The sequence below is a fragment of the Budorcas taxicolor genome, chromosome 22 (assembly GCF_023091745.1).
Source record: "Budorcas taxicolor isolate Tak-1 chromosome 22, Takin1.1, whole genome shotgun sequence".
Taxonomy (NCBI): domain Eukaryota; kingdom Metazoa; phylum Chordata; class Mammalia; order Artiodactyla; family Bovidae; genus Budorcas; species Budorcas taxicolor.
The window spans coordinates 25,259,752-25,278,708 of record NC_068931.1 but is presented as its reverse complement, the minus strand read 5'-3'; positions in this window follow the sequence as shown (position 1 = coordinate 25,278,708).

The following is an 18,957-nucleotide window of genomic DNA, read 5'->3' as shown; positions in this document are numbered from 1 at the left end:
GCAGTCCATGGGGTTGCAAAGAGTCGGACCGAACTTAGTGACTGAACAACAACAATATGTCTATCTCTCTCTATGTATGTATATCTGAATCACTTTACTGTACACCTGAAACTAATACAACATTGTCAATCAACTATATTTCAATTAAAAAAAATAGTACAGTGGACTGATATGACTTTCTCTGAAATGTTCAGATTGTCCAGGTCCACTTGGATCATGTCATGACAAAGGACAGGAGAGCTGCTGGACGAGACCATGAATATAAGCTATTGTCCATCCCAGTCCAGTGTGAACTGTTTTGGATTCTCCTTTCTTAGGAACAGTGAAAGGAGTACATTCCCTAGTACATTCAGTATCAGGAGCTGAGATTGGAGTTTTTCCTTGTTGAGGTGTGTGTTAGTGCACGATTATCTGCCACGATCTATACATTTTTTCCCAAGCACCAAACTGGTAAAATAAATGGAAATATAATAGTTGGACTAATCTCTCCATTTCTATTCAGGATGTGTCATGATTTTTAGGTTATTCTTTTAGGAGAGGCTCAGGGATAAATTGGAAGCAGAGACTGTTTCCTGACCTATCTGGCCTCCTGATGTTGCAGAAGTGATGTTCTTTCCCCTCATCCTTCAGTCTAGAGCTGGTAACGACTGCACTGTCACTAGCCCCTGGGTCCTGAGCTACCACACCCTGCCCATGGCTGTGTTAGTTGTCTTTTTGTTGAACCTGCCTTGAATTATCCTAAGTAGTGTGCACCTTCTGTTTCATATTGCAGATGTAATTTATCAGATCCAGGGCTTCTCTGGTGGTCCAGTGGTGAGGACTCTGTCTCTTTTAAAAAATTATTCTGAGCCTGATTTTCTCAAGTCTAAAAACTTTGGAGTTATTCTTTCATAGCAATCAGTTAATAGTGAATATTCCAAGTTGATACCATTTATGACTATTGTGTATCACTTACTAAGATGCTTCCCAGCTCACTCCCTTTAATCGAGCTGCATGGTACTCTGGGTGATATTTCTGAAAGGTAAATTGTGGCAAATCCTTTCTCTGTCTGAAATCCTTAATGACTCTCTGTCATCTACAGAATAACATTCCCATTCCTTGATATGTTACCTAAGAACCACTCTCCAGCCTAGTCTTTTTTAAAAAAATTATTTTCCATTATGGTTTATTGCAGGATATTGACTCTATTTCCCTGTGCTATACAGTAGTACCTTGCTGTTTATCCATCCTGTGCATGGTAACTTGCATCTGTTCTGCCTATTCTGACACCACTGTGCCCTATACACTTGACCTTCCAGCCACACTGACAAAACAGTTCCCTTCTTGTGCTCCTGCTCAGTCGAGTCAGGCCCGTGTGATTCTGTGTGACACCACAGAGCCTGCCAGGCTCCTCTGTCCATGGGATTCTCCAGGCAAGAATACAGGAGTCGGTTGCCATTTCCCCCTCCAGGGCATCTTCCCAACTCAGGGACTGCACCCTTGTTCCTTGCATCGCAGGTGGATTCTTTACTTGCTGAGCCACCAGGGAAGCCTCCTGGGAGATCCTTAACCACAAATAGCTGACTCTTTCTGTGCTTTGGTGGTGGTGGTTAGTGGTTTAGTTGCTAAGTTGTGTCCGACTCTTGCGACCCTATGGACTATAGCCTGCCGGGCTCCTCCGTCCATGGGATTCTCCAGGCAAGAATACTGGAGTGGGTTGCCATTTCCTTCTGCAGGGGATCTTCTGGACCCAGGAATTGAACCCGGGTCTCCTGCACTGCAGGCAGACTGCAGACTGTGCTTTGTGAACTACCTTTTCTCTTTCAAGACCCAGTGTCACCTCCTCTGCAGACACGGCTCTTTGTTCTCACATCATTATATAGAAATTCTGTTTTAAAATTAACACATCATTTTGAGACTGTTTATTTGACTTTTCTCAATAGACATCATAGTCTTCAAGGGATAGAAATACCCCTTTGGTCTAAAACATAATAAGGATTTTGTAATTGTTGGTTTAAATCTTTTAATTTTTTTTTTTTTTTAAGTGCTATGAGCTCTTCAATGTCTATGGTCAGTTTCTTTGTTGGGTTTTCAGGGCAGCTGGTCTTTCTCTAAATTATCTTCTTTTTGAAGTAAAATCTTCCCTTCTCCCCATGGATACAGTCATTTCCTCTGAGTTTTAATTCTTACGTCTTTTCCCTATAGAAAATCTCCCTCATGAGAGGGACAAATCTTCCTCTCAATTTCCAAATTGTCATTATGCCCTTGAGACTTGTTGTAACTTAATTATTCTTCAGATTCCAGCCAAACCCTCAAGAAATCTCCAAGTAAATAAATTATCCAGGTTGGCATTTCCAGTCATACACTTATTTGAATATGTAACAAGTTAATTAAAATTAATTTTATTCAATTGCAGAGTCTATACAAGCTAAACAAATAGAATTTTGCATACCATCACTTATGTGCTATGAATTAAGCTAGTCAGCTGTTTTTAAAACCTTAAAACCAGATAGAAATTTATAATTGACTTAGGCTAAAAAAACTAGGCAGTCAGTTTAGTTTGGTAATCTCTTAAGTTATAACACACAATATATTTACAGAAACATCCATAAATTGGTTTAATTTTTAGTTCATGTTTCAGTAGCAATGGAGCTGAAATTAAAGGTTAAATGCTGCTCTGTGGCCTTAGACTCTGAACAGAAATTTCAAAAATTTTAAGATGTATGTTTGGATGCAAAGAATTCATGTGTTTTTTCTATCTCTGTTTTACACAAAACATGAAAACAGGACCAAGAAAAAAAAAAAGGCACTGTGCCTAAGAGCTCCTTTTAATAATTATTTTTCAATTTTCTCTTTGAACAAGCTTCTGAGTATCTCACTTGTATTTCTGTGGACAAGACTGAAAAAAAAGAAGCAAAACAGATGATTCATTCCATGTCCATGTGACAGTTTGTAGGCTTTGCCGTAAGATTAATTTGGCTTTTAGTTCTAAATACCTAACGCAAGGGCAAATCTAAATAAGGAAATACACTGACATTCGCATCTTTTCTCTCATTTCCATGTGATTTGGAAAAAATGAAGGAGACTGAATTACTTGCTGAAATTCAGGGGGAAAAATTGTCATTTTAACTCAGTGCAATCATTCAACACAAATTCTGTATTGAGAGAACATTTCCTACTCTGCCACTTTATTTCAAGTAATATTTAATTGCTTTCTGAACCTCTTCCAACTTCAATTAGTGTTAATTTAGTGTGTAGCTAAATACATTACCCTAAAATAATTAGGAATACAGTGTCCTCCATAACATACACGATTGGTATTAGCAGGCTTGGTTTGGAAGCCTTAAACAGGGAAAGAGACAACAGAACCTGTTTTCTTAACTTGATGTGTTCTCAACCCCACAGCAGATTCCTTTTGTCATGTTATGAAGAATATGACCTAAACGCCTTGGCATGGTTGTATAAAGCCCTCCGTGATCTGACTTCTACTTCATCTCTGACTTCGCGTCTCAACACTTCAGTTCCATTCATATGACATGTTTGCTTTCATTTTTGCACCTCTGGGTTTTTTGTTGTGGTATCTCCTTAAGTGCCCTCTTAGCTGAGTCACACCCGCTCACATTTCTCGGTTCATATTGAGTGTCAGGGTGATAGACCATCTCCATCTGCCCCTCTAGCCCTACTGCTCACCCTTGCCCTCCCAGTTCTGTGCCCCATGGACGGATGTTGGAGTCTTCATCACCCTGCTTTCCTGAGCGCTGCTTGCGGTTGGGTTTGGTCAGTGGGAGGCACCAGCAAAGACTGGAGGACAGGAGGAGAGAAAAGTCTAGGTATTTTCCCTCTCCACTTCCCCATTCTTTCATCCTGCTGGACTACGGTTTGGCAGTGGCTTTGTTCCTCCAAACAACATCATAGCTCCCATGGCTACGGCTCTCACTTAATACAGGAAACAAACTCATCCCTTCCGGTCTATGAGTGTTAACTTCTTCCCACTCCTGCTCATCCTCGAGGGCTTCTTTATCCCTTTCGGTTCCTTTAACACTATGCGCAGCTCTGTAAATCGTCCTTCCAGTAAACTCTTATTGTTTATGCTTTTGAGTGTGTCATCTCTGTTGCTGGGACACTGACTAATAGCCTTTTTATGATATTGCCTCTTCCGGTAGAATGGAAATTTTGCACTCTCAGTGAACCTATTACAGGCTTATACAACCTGGCATACTTGACTGCACCATTGACTTAAAAGTTTATTTCCTTCTAGAGTCAAAGGATACCTTCTCAGTATCACTGGGGTGGAGCACAATAGCTGGCACATATTTAGTCCCCTTGAATATTTTTTGACTATAGTTATGAGTGGTTGATATTATTATTAGTAATATGTTTTATGAACATACATTGTGTCATTTAATCATTGCACTAATTCTACAGGGTGGGATTGACATCTTCCTTTTACAGATGAGTAGACTAAAACCTAGAGGGCATAAATAATTGGTCCAAGTCACAGTAAATGAAAGAGTAAACCTAGGTCTGTTTTTATTCCAAAGCCTGTTCTTTTAATCACTATGCTTTAATGCCTGAAGAGTGATGGGTTTCTATAGAAGACCGCAAGGTTTAAATAGTAACACATTAGAAATATTTTGGAATGGTTTCCTCATGCCTCATGTTTTTTAAGGTGCCCCAGCCTCCATCTTGACCCTTGCACAGGAACAGACATCTGAGTGTCTGCTACATAAACATGATTGTTCAGACAACAGTGAAGTGTTAAATTCGTGGTATCATAGAGGAATTTTTAAAGATTCAATAGAAGAAGTGCCATACAATTTACATATTTGACTTCTAGTTTGTCAAACTAATCATTTAATTTTTACTTGGTAATGTGTAATTCCTTCGACATAGTGGGTGGGGTGAATTGGGATCCATTAAGGACTAAGAGGGATCAAGGAAACAGTCAGAAGTCAGCTGGAACAGATTTCAATCACGGAAGAACAGTAGAAAGGGATTCTCTGGTGGCTCAGCAGTAAAAAATCCACCAGCCAATGCAGAAGACACAGGTTTGATTCCTGGGTCGGGAAGATCCCCTGGAGAAGGAAATGGCAACCCACTCCAGTATTCTTGCCTGGAAAATCCTATGGACAGAGGAGCCTGGTGGGCTACAGTCCATGGCATCACAAAAGAATCAGACGCAACTTAGAGACGAGAAAGCAACAACAGTAGAAAGCTTCACACCTTAGACTCATGCCAGGATCTACCAAGACATCAATACACTTAAAAAGATTGCTCCTTAACAATGGTTTTTAGGGTTCAGACTGCATACTAATGTCTTTTGTTACTATTTAAATAAAAATTCTTGAGCCTTCTTAAGTATGGGCCACACTTCTTAAGTCTGTATCTGGTTTGTGTCCTATAATATTTGCACTCCCTATCAAATGAATCATCCCAACGTTTAAAATGGCAAGAATAGAAGTGTCATGGATACCTTTTTAGGGGATCATTTTTGGTGCAGAATTTTAAGAAGAAAAATTAGACATGTTTCTTGACTCTGGAGACTTTTTGGAACATTCTCTTTCTGACAAAGAATGCCTTCATTTAAGATTGAATAGAATTATTATGATACAATCATTCTAAATACATCTATTTGTTCTTCAAAATGAGGCAATTAGACAAGTCCATTCATTTATTTAATACACGTTTGTTGAACATCTACTATACGCTAGCTGTTCCTAAGGCTTGGAAATCAGCAGTGAAGAAATAAATATCCCAGCCCTTGTGCATTTTCATGGAAATGTGTTTTGTGCATATGGACAACTGAAGGAAAGTGTTTTCAGAATCATAGCCCACCCTCAACTTTATTCTCTGTCTTCAAATAATTTGAAAGAACATAGAAGAAATCCATGCACAATAAATATTTATAGCTAATGTAAAGAAACATACAAATTGTCGGGTACTTTACATATGTTAACTAAGCTCAAAACCTCTATGATACTATTTTCATTTCCATATTATAGATGAGGAAACTAAGGCAATGAAAGCTAGCAGAGTGGGAGTTTGAACCCAGTTTGAACCCTCACTGTCTTTGTTCTAACCTGTCATTAGGTTCTGTTTTGTTATAATTAGTCTTCAGTCAAAGGCCCACAAAAGTCTTGATATGGGTACAGATCAATAAACTCATTCTATAAAATATCACATTCATTTCAGGAATCCTCCAAGTATTTCTAGGTGGGAGTAACTCACTGACTCTTAGAAATATGTTTCTGAATAGCATTCTATTTTGTCCTGTTTTTTTCTGGAAAACTCTGTAGAGAGTACCATATCTCCTTCATATGACAAAACCCTTCAACTGCTGGCAAAGAGTCATCATTGCTCTCTCATTACCCCAACACTTTCTGCTTTTTTTCAGGCTAACCAACTTCTTATTCCACAATAATCTGGGAGTAAAAAGTAAGGTGCAGTTTCCTTGGTGGCTTAGTGATAAAGAATCCATCTGCCAGTGCAGAAACTGTGGGTTCAATCCCTGAACTGGGAAGATCCCTTGGAGAAGGATATGGCAACTCATTCCAGTATTCTGGCCTAGAAAATCCCATGGACAGAAGAATTTGGCAGGCTACAGTCCATAGGGTTGCAAAAAGAGTTGGACACAACTAAGAGACTAAACAACAAAAAGTAAAATAAATTGGATGGTGAAACTTCAGGTCATTCCTTTCAAAGTCATTTCTAGCACTGCATGAAAAAAAGGAAAAAAAGCAAACCACAACCACAACAATAAATGAGGTATGTGATTTAATTCTGGTATTACAAGGAGGCTTAATGAAGCAGAGAAGTGGCTTTCCGGAGAAGAAGAGATTAAAGTCTGGAAAAGAAGTATACCTGTCTGGGGATTAAAAAGCAAAAAATTTTAGAAGGTCAAGGAATCCAGAAGGGTATCCCATAAAGGTAAGTTTTGGACTCCTAAAGTCATTTAAGGTGAGAAAATTTGGCTGAGAATGCAATTATTCAAATACAATTATTTCTGTTGAAAAAATAATTTTTATCCTGAGGAACCAAGGGCCAATTATCAGGGAATTATAACAGAACTATATCCGGTTTGCATTTTGGATTCTCTTGGGAGTAGTTACTTTTAATAAAATAATAGGTGTGAAAACATTAAAAAGTTAAAAATAACTATATAGCACTTTTATTTTTGTTCTATGTAAAATTTCAATTTAAATGGAATAAAATTATCTTTTGCAGCACATAACAGGACTAATAAAATATTAAAGCCATTTGTTTTAATCCCAAGCTAATAAAAGTTTGAAAGTTACTTGGATAAATTTGAAATTATGGGTTAAAATGGGGCATATGTGCATGTCTTATTATTTTTAAAATATTAAAAATAACTCAATAGCACAAGAAACTCCAAGGAAAAGATGAGACACTCTAATACTCATCTTGTTCCTCTAATCCACATCTTGAAAAGGATGTTGTGGCTGAAATGAATGATGGCTCCATATGGTGAAGTTTCAATCTTTGATTAAATATATACTGATGATTCAGTTCAGTTCAATTGCTCAGTCATGTCTGACTCTTTGTGACCCCATGGACTGCAGCACACCAGCCTTCCTTGTCCATCACCAACTCCTGGAGCTTGCTCAAAATCATGTCCATCGAGTCAGTGATGCCATCCAACCATCTCATCCTCTGTCGTCCCCGTCTGCTCCTGCCTTCAATCTTCCTCAACATCAGGGTCTTTTCCAGTGAGTCAGTTCTTCACATCAGGTGGTTTTAGCATCAGTCCTTCCAATGAATATTCAGGACTAATTTCTTTTAGGATTGACTGGTCTGATCTCTGGGCAGTATAAAGGACTCTCAAGAGTCTTCTCCAACACCACAATTCAAAAGCATCAATTCTTCGGCGCTAAGCTTTCTTTATGGTCCAACTCTCACATCCATACATGACTACTGGAAAAACTATAGCTTTGACTATATTAACAATGATTTAAATGTATTAAATAATCATCATACCAGATCATTTGTTTATTAGTCTAGAGATGAATAGAAGTGAAACAAAGGTGACCTCTTTAGACCCGGTTTGGTTGGCTACCGTATGTGTTTCTGAAATGAGAATTAGCAAAAATTAGCTCACAGGGGATGGGTAAACAGAGTGTCAGTAAAGTACTGAGGTCTCTGTGGTCCATGGATTTTGCTTATATTTTACACATTTATCTCTGGCTGTGCTGGATCTTCGTTGCTGCATGCCGGCTGCCTCTAGTTGTGGCAGGTACAGCCTTCTCACTGCAGTGGCTTCTTTTCTTGTGGAGTCTGGGCTTTAGAGTGTGGACTCAGTAGTTGTGGTGCAAGGGCTGAGTTGCTCCGCCACATGTGCAATCTTCCCAGACCAGGGATAGAAACTGTGACCCCTGCAGTGGCAGAGTCTTAACCACGGGACCACCAAGAGAGTCCATTTTATGGATTTTGTGAGCACACTGAAGTGAAGTGAAGTCACTCAGTCGTGTCCGACTCTTTGCAACCCCGTGGACTGTAGCCCAACAGGCTCCTCCATCCATGGGATTATCCAGGCAAGAGTACTGGAGTGGATTGCCATTTCCTTCTCCAGGGGATCTTCCCGACCCAGGGATTGAACCCTGGTCTCCCACATTGCCAGCAGATGCTTTAACCTCTGAGCCACCAGGGAAGCCCTATATATTTCCAGCTAACAACAGCTAAGCATAAAATAACAGTCTTGAAAGCCGCAAGCCATTGGGGAACCCAGTTTTGCAATTTCACATCAACTTTTTCCCTTGTTCATTTGGTTCTGTGCTGCCTTGGAAGTGCTATTGGGAGTGATCTGCTCTGATCTTTGCGCAATTTACCCTTGTCTCTACAGCTTACAGCAGGCTCAGCCCTTCCTTGTACCCATGTCCATCAGCTACTATCACTTTTTCTTAAGGTAATGTCCTGTAGCATTATTTTGTTTATAAAAAATTTAGCATGTCTTTTCAACTGTGTGATGTTTTTAAAAGATTGTTATTGAGCCCATTAGTTCTCTACCAAGTCCTGTGCTTTTTTTTGCCCCTAGTCCTATCTTTTTTCATATATACCTTCTTATATTTAGTGCACAGTCTTAGTGGATGTGAGGTTTTTCAGGAAATTCTTGTTTATTCTATTATTATAATATGTCGATGAATCTACAACCCTTTTCAGACTATGTATTTCCTGTGTGTGTGCAAAGTCACTTCAGTAGTGTCTGACTCTTTGCAACCCTATGGACTGTAGTCCACCAGGCCCCTTTGTCCATGGGATTCTCCAGGCAAGGACACTGGAGTGGATTGCCATGCTCTCCTCCAAGGGATCTTCCCGATCCAGAAATTGAACCAGTGTTTCTTCCATCTCCTGCACTGGCAGGCAGAGTCTTACTTACTGCTAGTGCCACCTGGGAAGCCCCATGTATTCTTTATCTATACAGACTATTCTCCTGAGAATTCCAAGTTCACAGTAACAAATAATCAACTGTTAGATACTAAATCTTCAGAAAGACAAATTTGGCCATAGAAATAGTTTCAGAAAAATATAAACCATATTACCAGAGTGCAAATATATCATTGATATGGAAAGAATCATTGTTTTGAGATCCATATCTGTGATATGAATACTATTTGGCTGATAAATGTATTGAAGATACAGCTAAATAATGACTTCAGGTTTGTATAACTCTATAACCTAAATCAGAAAGAAAATGTTTATTTGTTTCAAACTAACCATGCTTTTGTACCAGCAGAAACTTTTAGGATACACCCAGGTGCCCACTTGTTAAAGCATTAAATGATGGCATTGTATTTACTAGGACAACTGAATTAATAGTTCTTGACTAACTTTTACTTTTTAATGGACAAACTCTAATTAATTAGTGTTTTCAAGGAATAGTCATAGTAATTTAATAAAAATGTGTAAAATATATCTAAGTAGCAAACTTAGATGAGTTAACTCATTTTAAGTTCTTATCAAAAAATGATATAAACTTTTAGGCTTTATGATACCATGAAAGAGTGCATTAATAAAATGTAATTAACTAATTATTTCACAATTAACTTCTGTAAACCTGTTTCCTCATCCATAAAATGAGAATAATGATAATAGCTACCTAAGCCACTGTTGGAAGAATTAAATGAGATAGTACTATGCATGTCAGGTACTTAACACAGTGGCTGGTCCACAGTAACTAGTCTTCATTAAGTATTGGTAATTCTTCTAACTGACAATTAAAAATTCCACTGTTCAGAACCAAGTTGCATCAACTGGCCCCAATATTTTAATCTTTGAGTCGTATACCATCCAGGTTTTTTTGTTATGATAAGTCACTCTTTTAAGTTTTCTCCCTGAAAATGATGACTGTTGTATTAAGCAAAATCAACAGTGCACCAGCCCTTTTGATTTTAAATATTTATTTGTATTATTCATCTATTTGGCTGCACTTGGTCTTCACTGCTGCATGCAGGCTGTTTGCTGTGTAGGAGGCTGCTCTCTAGTTGTGGGGCGAGGGCCTCCCATTGCAGTGGCCTCTCTTACTGTAGCGCATGGACTCCAGGGTGTGTGGGCTTCAGCAGCTGCACGTAAGATTAGTTGTGCTGTGGCAGGTGGGATTTTCCCAGACCAGGGATTGAATTGGCATCTCCCGCGTTGCAAGGCAGATTCTTAACCCCTGGACCACCAGGGAAGCCCCCAAGAACACTTTTCTGGTGAGACCATGGGCCAAGTGTGAAGATGGAAACAAAGCAATGTAAGATGTTAACTCTCAACCAAAAGTTTACAATCTATTCTGATAAAGAAGACAGAAAAGTAGTGGTTTAGTTTCCTGTAATGTAATAGTTACTTATTATACTTCAACTCACAGTTTTTGTCCTCTTGCCACAAACAAATTAGCCTTCTTTTAAAAAAATGCTTTTTATCAAGTTTAGTTTCATTGGGTATCATTGTACCTAAACTGCAGAGGCCTCAGTGTCTTAGTGATTTGGCAACTGTTAGATGAGAAGATAGAAGAAAGTTTAGAACATATGATCTGTCCTTAAAACATAGTGAATGTCAAAGATGAAAAACATAAAAGCAAACAAGATTTTTTTAGGTACTCTGATTATTTTTCATCTGCATTATTGAAAAATTTTATGAGTTAGTCTTACTAATTTTAACCTCTTCAGACTCCAATTCATCTTACTCATAGTTTCTTAGAATATAGGTAGTTTTCTCCTTTTCAAGAATGTAAAGCAACTTTCTGGTTAGATTTGAATCAAATTTAAGGTCTTTAGGTTTATAATTATGGTATTTTATCAAATCGTCGATTTCCCCTACATCTCACCTATCTTTCCCTATTTATTTTTCTAATGGGCAGATTTTTAAAAAATATTTATTTTTATTTATTTGGCTGTGCTAGGTCCTATTTGGGGCATGTGGGATCTAGTTCACTGAACAGGGATTGAACTCAAGCCTCTTGCATTGGGAGTGTGGAGTCTTAGCCACTGGACCACCAGAGAAGTCCCCCTATAAGTGAATAAATCTACGCTTTGTGAATTTCCTACTGACTAAAAAATACTATGGAGGGAAGAAAGGAAGAATCTCAGTAACCACACAGCCAAGTCCTATGTGGAAAGAACTGGCATATATATATATATGCACTGAAGAATTGATCCTTTTGAACTGTAGTATTGGAGAAGACTCTTGGGAGTGCCTTTGATCGCAAGGAGATCAAACCAGTCAAACGTAAAGGAAATCAGTCCTGAATGTTCATTGGAAAGACTGATGCTAAAGCTCCAATACTTTGGTCACCTGATGCGAAGAACTGACTCATTGGAAAAGACCCTGATGCTGGGAAAGATTGAAGGTGGGAGGAGAAAGGGGTGACAGAGGATGAGATGTTTGGATGGCATCACTGACTCGATGGACATGAGTTTGAGCAAGCTTAGGGAGTTGATGATGGACAGGGAAGCCTGGCGTGCTGCAGTCCATGGGGTTGCAAAGAATCAGACATGACTGAGAGACTGAACTGATATATATGTATGTATGTATGTATATATATATATATATATATATATATATATATATATATATATATATCAGAGACAACTTTCATCCATAATTTTCAGAGATAGACTTCATGATTCTATTTGAAATGGGGCCTAGACCCACTTCTGAGAAAGATCACAAGCAGATTTGTTTGAAGAGAGATGGTGGGAAGGAACGAAGGTGGCTTATCATTTGCCCAAATAGCATCCTCTGTGAAAGACTAGTGTAACTTTGAATGGTTTCCTACTCAGGTCTCCCTGCCACATACCTAGACACCAGAAAGAAGCCTTTATTATTTTTTTCATAGAAATAGTAGATCATAGATTTTCGCTGTGGTTTTCTGGGGTAGCATAACAACAAATATAGGGAAGAGGGATCCTCTCTTCACTTCTTAAGATTCCGTTAGATGATCCTTTTAATGTAGAAAGATAAAATGAAACATTTAGTAATTTAGCTCTTATTTTGCACGGGGTACTGTAAATTTTTTAAAATATAAAGATGAAGGCCATGATTCTTATTGTTAGCACTAATTTAATTTAAAAATTTCAAATATTTATTTATTTTTGGCTGCGCTGGGTCTTGGGGGCTGCACGTGGGTTTATAGCTGCGGTGCACCAGCTTCTCGTTGCAATGGCTTCTCTTGTTGTGGAGCATGGCCTCTCGGACTTGTAGGCTTCCGTAGTTGCAGCACGTGGGCTCATTAGTTGTGGTGCATGCTTCGTTGCTCCTTGGCATGTGGAATCTTCCAGGACCAGGGATCCAATCCGTGTCCCCTGCATTGACAGGCACATTCTTAACCACTGGTACACCAGAGAAGTCCCTAATATAATTTTTGAATCCCTGAAGGAAGCTTTAGGCCCCTTCGTATCCTCTGGTTCTACCCTCAAAGGAAGGTGTTTGTCCTGGAACACAGTTTTTTCCCCCCTAATCTGACAAAGAAGTAGTCTTGAGTCTTCTTATTTTTTGGAACAATCAAATTTATAAATAACAAAATCACAGACAATTCTCAATAAGAGCACTCAGACAAGCCCATTCTAGATACTTAGATCATATTTATACTTACCAAAGATGCATGCAGTGGTAAGACTTTTGGGCTCTTGGCCTATTTGAAGTCTACCATTTGACAAAGGGCTCTGTTTTTCATTATTTAACATTTTTTTCTTTATAAAGAGAAAAAGATATTTATATGTGGTTTTTAAAAAGCCACCTTCCAATCTTGTAACTAGGGCCCAAGTAGAAAAACTAGTTTGACGATCTTCACTTGACCTCTGTAATGTAGAATGTCTCCACTTTATTGTACGACTTAGTTCTTTTTATTTCTTTGCAATCCATGTATGGCCCATCTCCTCTCTCTTGTTACAGTTCTTGCTTTTTAATTAGGCTAGTGCATGCTAATGCACAGCTGATTGTAGGGGAATATTTTAAGTTTTATTTTAACTGCAATAAAATAGTCTTGTGCTAAATATTTGCAACGGCCAAACTTTGTACATGAAAAGACTTTTGACATTCTATAGAGAATGAAGGAATCTGTCAGGTAACTTTTCACCTAGCCTAGTCCTTGGTAGGTAATTGATAAATGTATATCGAGCAGTTGAAACAGTAAACATATGTTCAGATTCTCCTACAATAATGCTGTCAGTTAATTCAGTATTGTATTCATTCTTTGTGCCAGGAGCAGTGTAAGGGATAAAAAATTAATAGGATGTTTCCCTGCAAAGACCTCAGAGTCTAGAAGAGGAGACCTACTTCTCCTAAAGAGATATTTTCAATTTAATATTATGCTAAGAATAAAAGTGACATACATAAATAACCCAAGAACAAAAATTTAGGGCTACCCAACTCAGATTTAGGGGATCGAGGATGGCTTAAAAAATGAGTTTTCTTTTCCTTCCAGAATAACAAAGGAATTCATGTCAATTGATGAAGAGCACGTTATTCGTTTGCTTAGGGCTACCTTAACAAGATACCACAAACTGAGTGGTTCAAACAAAGAAACTTACTGTGTCACGGTTTTAGAGGCTTGATGTCCAAGATCAGGTTCCTTCTCAGAGCTGAGAGAATCTGTATGTGGTTTTCCTTTAGCTTCTAGGAATTGTGGCCAATCTTTGGTGTTCCTTGGCTTGTAGAAATATCACTCTGATCTCTGCCTGATCTTCATGTGTTCTCCTTGTGTGTGTGTGTTCCCACCCAAATTTCCCCTTTTTATAAGGACACCAGTCAAATTGTATTAGTGCTCATCCTAATGACCTCCTCTTAACTAATTACATCTGTAATGACTATGTTTCTAGATAAGGTCACATTCTGAGGTACTTGGGGTTAGGGCTGCAACATGTATTTTTTTGGGGTGACATAGTTCAATCATAAAACCATTTGGATTTCAAGAATCTTGGTTTTGTTTTATGTTTAAAAACTTAACCATGACAGCAAAAATACTGTCATTGGCAATTGTTAGAACTGATGACATTTTCAGAAATATGACCAGTAAACTCAGATTATTTGAAAACCTATTTGCAGGCTGAAATAGCATCATTTATCCATCCACCCACCCACCCACCCATCCACCCACATCTTTAGCCGTGTATTTTCCTGACCTACTATGTGAGCTTGGGATAAATAAGATATGTCATATTCAAACATTCACAAAACAGATATGTAAACAGTTACAGAATCATGTGTGATAAGTGCTGTAATGGGCTTTATTTCCTCATCTTTTAAGAAACTAGTTAAATCTGCATTGTGAAGCCTATAGATGGAAGTTGAAACTCAATTAGAGCAGAGACTTTGGAAGTATTGTTTTTTATAAACAATTACACCGGGCTGGAAGAAGCACAAGCTGGAATCAAGAATGCTGGGAGAAATGAGATATGCAGATGACACCACCCTTATGGCAGAAAGTGAAGAGGAGCTAAAAAGGCTCTTGATGAAAGTGGAAGAGGAGAGTGAAAAAGTTGGCTTAAAGCTCAACATTCAGAAAACGAAGATCGTGACAGCTGGCCCCATCACTTTATGGGAAATAGATGGGGAAACAGTGTCAGACCTTATATTTTGGGGCTCCAAAATCACTTCAGATGGTGATTGCAGCCATGAAATTGAAAGACGCTTGCTCCTTGGAAGGAAAGTTATGACCAACCTAGATAGCATATTGAAAAGCAGAGACATTACTTTGCCAACAAAGGTCCGTCTAGTCAAGGCTGTGGTTTGTCCAGTGGTCATATATGGATGTGAAAGTTGGACTGTGAAGAAAGCTGAGCGCTGAAGAATTGATGCTTTTGAACTGTGGTGTTGGAGAAGACTCTTGAGAGTCCCTTGGACTGCAAGGAGCTCCAGCCAGTCCATTCTAAAGGAGATCGGTCCTGGATCTTTGGAAGGAATGGATCTTCTTGTTCTTTGGAAGGAATGATGCTAAAGCTGAAACTCCAATACTTTGGCCACCTCATGTGAAGAGTTGACTCATTGGAAAAGACTCTGATGCTGGGAGGGATTGGGAGCAGGAGAAGAGGACGACAGAGGATGAGATGGCTGGATGGCATCACCGACTCGATGGACGTGAGTCTGAGTGAACTCCAGGAGTTGGTGATGGACAGGGAGGCCTGGCATGCTGCGATTCAAGGGGTCGCAAAGAGTCGGACACGAGTGAGCAACTGAACTGAACTTTTCATTAATTTTATTATTGAGTATGATTTATATCTGATTCACTTCTTTGTACAGCAGAAACTAACACAACATTGGAGGCATTTCTATCGTTGTTCATTCACTAACTCATCTCTGACTCCTTGTGACCCCATGGACTGCAGCATGGCAGGCTCCCTTGTCCTTCACTATCTCCCGGAGTTTGCTCAAATTCATGTCCATTGTCTCAGTGATGCTATCTAACCATCTCATCCTCTGTCATCCCCTTTTCCTTTTGCCTTCAACATTTCCCAGCATCAGGGTCTTTTCCAATGAGTTGGCTCTTCACATCACGTGGTCAAAGTATTGGAGCTTCAGCTTCAGCATCAGTCCTTCTGCTGAATATTCAGGGTTGATTTCCTTTAGGATTAACTGATTTGATCTCCCTTGCTGTCCAAGAGACTCTCAAGAGTCTTCTCCAGCACCACAATTCAAAAGCATCCATTCTTCAGTGCTCAGCCTTCTTCACTGTCCATCCATACATGATGACTGGAAAAAAACCATAACTTTGACTATACGGACCTTTGTTGGCAAAGTAATGTCTCTGCTTTTTAATACACTGTCTAGGTTTCTTCCAAAAAGCAAGCATCTTTTAATTTCATGGCTGAAATCACTGTCCACAGTGATTTTGGAGCCTGAGAAAAGAAAATCTGTCACTGCTTCCACTTTTTCCCATCTATTTGCTATGAAGTGATGGGACCAGATGCTATGAACTTCATTGTTTAAATGCTGAGTTTTAAGCCAGTTTTTTCACTCTCCTCTTTCATCTTTATCAACTGGCTCTTTTTTTCCTCTTCACTTTCTGCCACTAGATTGGTGTCATCTGCATATCTGAGGTTGTTGATATTTCTCCTGACAGTCTTGATTTCAGTTTGTTGATTCACCCAGCCCAGCATTTTGCATGATGTACTCTTCACATAAGTTAAATTAACAGGGTGACAATATACAGCCTTGTCATACTACATTCCCAACTTTGAACCAGTCAGTTGTTCCATGTATGTTTCCATCTATTGCTCCTTGAGCAGCTTACAGGTTTCTCAGGAGGCAGGTAAAGTGGTCTGGTATTCCCATCTCTAAGAATTTTCCAGTTTGTTGTGATCCACACAGTCAAAGGATTTCACATAGTCAAGGAAGAAGAAGCAGATGTTTTCCCGGAATTTTCTTGCTTTCTCTATGATCCAGTGAATGTTGGCAATTTGATCTCTGGTTCCTCTGCCTTTTCTAAACCCAGCTTGTATATCTGGAAGTTCTTGGTTCATTTACTGCTGAAGCTTTACTTGAAGGATTTTGAGGATAACCTTACTAGCATGCAAAATGAGTGCAATTGTATGGTAGTGTGAACATCCTTTGGCATTTCTATAAGGTTGGTCAAATTCTGTATAACTAAATTTTCCTCCATGTTATTTTAAAATTGGAGAGTCTGATGAAAGAGACTATTCATTGTGCCTGAATGAGTGGCTGTTTTGTTGAGTTAAGATAATTCCGATTTAGATATGATGATTAAAAGCTGCGATGAACATGAATATACCCAGGGTTTCTCAGCCTCGGCACTGCAGACACTTTGGACTGGATTCTTTTTTTTAAACAAAAATTGTAGGTAGTTATTCTCTGCATTTGTGGAATATTTTAGCAGAATCCCTGGCCTCTATGCACCAGATGCCAGTAGTCATCTCCCCCACCCCCATTTGTGAAAACTAGACAACACTGCTATAGTTGAGAACCAGTAATATATACATTTTTTTTTCTTCAATTTTTAAATTGCGGTTTAGTTGATTTACAATGTACAGCAAAGTGACTCAATTACACACATGGACATTCTCTTTTTTTATATTAGTTTCCCTTATGGTTTATTACAGGATATTGAATAAAGTTCCCTGTGCTATAAGTAGGACCTTGGTGTTTCTCCATCCTATACACAATAGTTTACATTTGCTAATCCCAAACGCCCAGTCCTTCCCTCCTCACCCCTTCTCTCCTTTGGCAATCAGAAGTTTGTTCTCTATGTCTGTGAGTCTGTTTCGTAGAGAGATTCATTTGTGCCATATTTTAGATTCCATATATGAGTAATATCACGTGGTATTTGTCTTTTGTTTCTGACTTACTTTGCTTTAGTATACTAGTCTCTAGTTGCATCCATGTTACTGCAATGGCATTATTTTGTTCTTTTTAATAGCTGAGGAGTATTCCCTTGTATATATGTACCACATTTTCTTTATCCATTCATCTAGTGATGGATATTTAGGTTTTTTTTTTAATGTGTGAATTATATTTTTGTCTGAGTATATGCCCAGGAATAGGATTACTGTATCATATGGTAATTCTATCTTTAGTTTTCTGAGGAACCTCCATATGGTTTTCCACAGTGGCTGCACCAAGTTACATTCCCACCAACAGTGTCGGAGGGGAGAGCAACTAATAAATATTTGAACGTCACGGCCACATTACATCTTATCCAGTTTAATAAGTGCAATATTGATCTGGTTTCCTAGTCAATCTCACCTTTCACTTTAATTGAAGCAAATAAGCCTACTTTAGTTGTTTATTCTTTGGAGAGGGAGAGGAGGGTGTTTGACATCCATTTATAAGAGCTTAAGAAATTGTACTAATACCTAGCAACTTAAACTAGTGACTCCAAGCACTCTAAGTAGTTCTATCATGGACTAACATTTTAGTACAGGGAATGGAAGCAGTGAAGAAGATTGAGAAAGGAAAGAAATGAATTAGGCCAAAATGGCTTTAGTGCTCATCATCTTAATTTTATGGATGAATGTTGGAGTTTGTAGGGGGTGAACTGGGGAGGAAGAGATCAGTCCTTTGGCCAGTGCCTCTTCAAGAGCCATTTCTTTCTTCCTGCACCACTTCTAATGTTCCATCAGCTTCACCTCCAGTTCTTAAAGGAATGTCTGGTTTTCCTGAGGCCCTAGGTCACCCCTGCTTCTCATTATGTATCACTATGGTCAAGGATGTGAATTTTAGGCCATAGGCCCTTCCCAGGTCAACTTGTGCAGTCCTTTGAAGATACTAAGCATTTCTAGCTTTCAGAATCGAGACAGTCTAGCTTGACTATCAGAACTTGACTGATTTGCTGACAACAGCCCTGGTACAAATAGTTTTCAACAGCAGTTATTTTACTGAGCTGAACTTTCTGAACATATCAGATCATTACTCTTAAGTACAAATACGTAGTCTTAGTGAAGTAACGGGGCATAGCCTGTATTGGATTTTGATAGTTCTGGCATTTGGTTCAGCAGTAGCTTGACCCTGAGTTAATTAGTCTGGCAATTC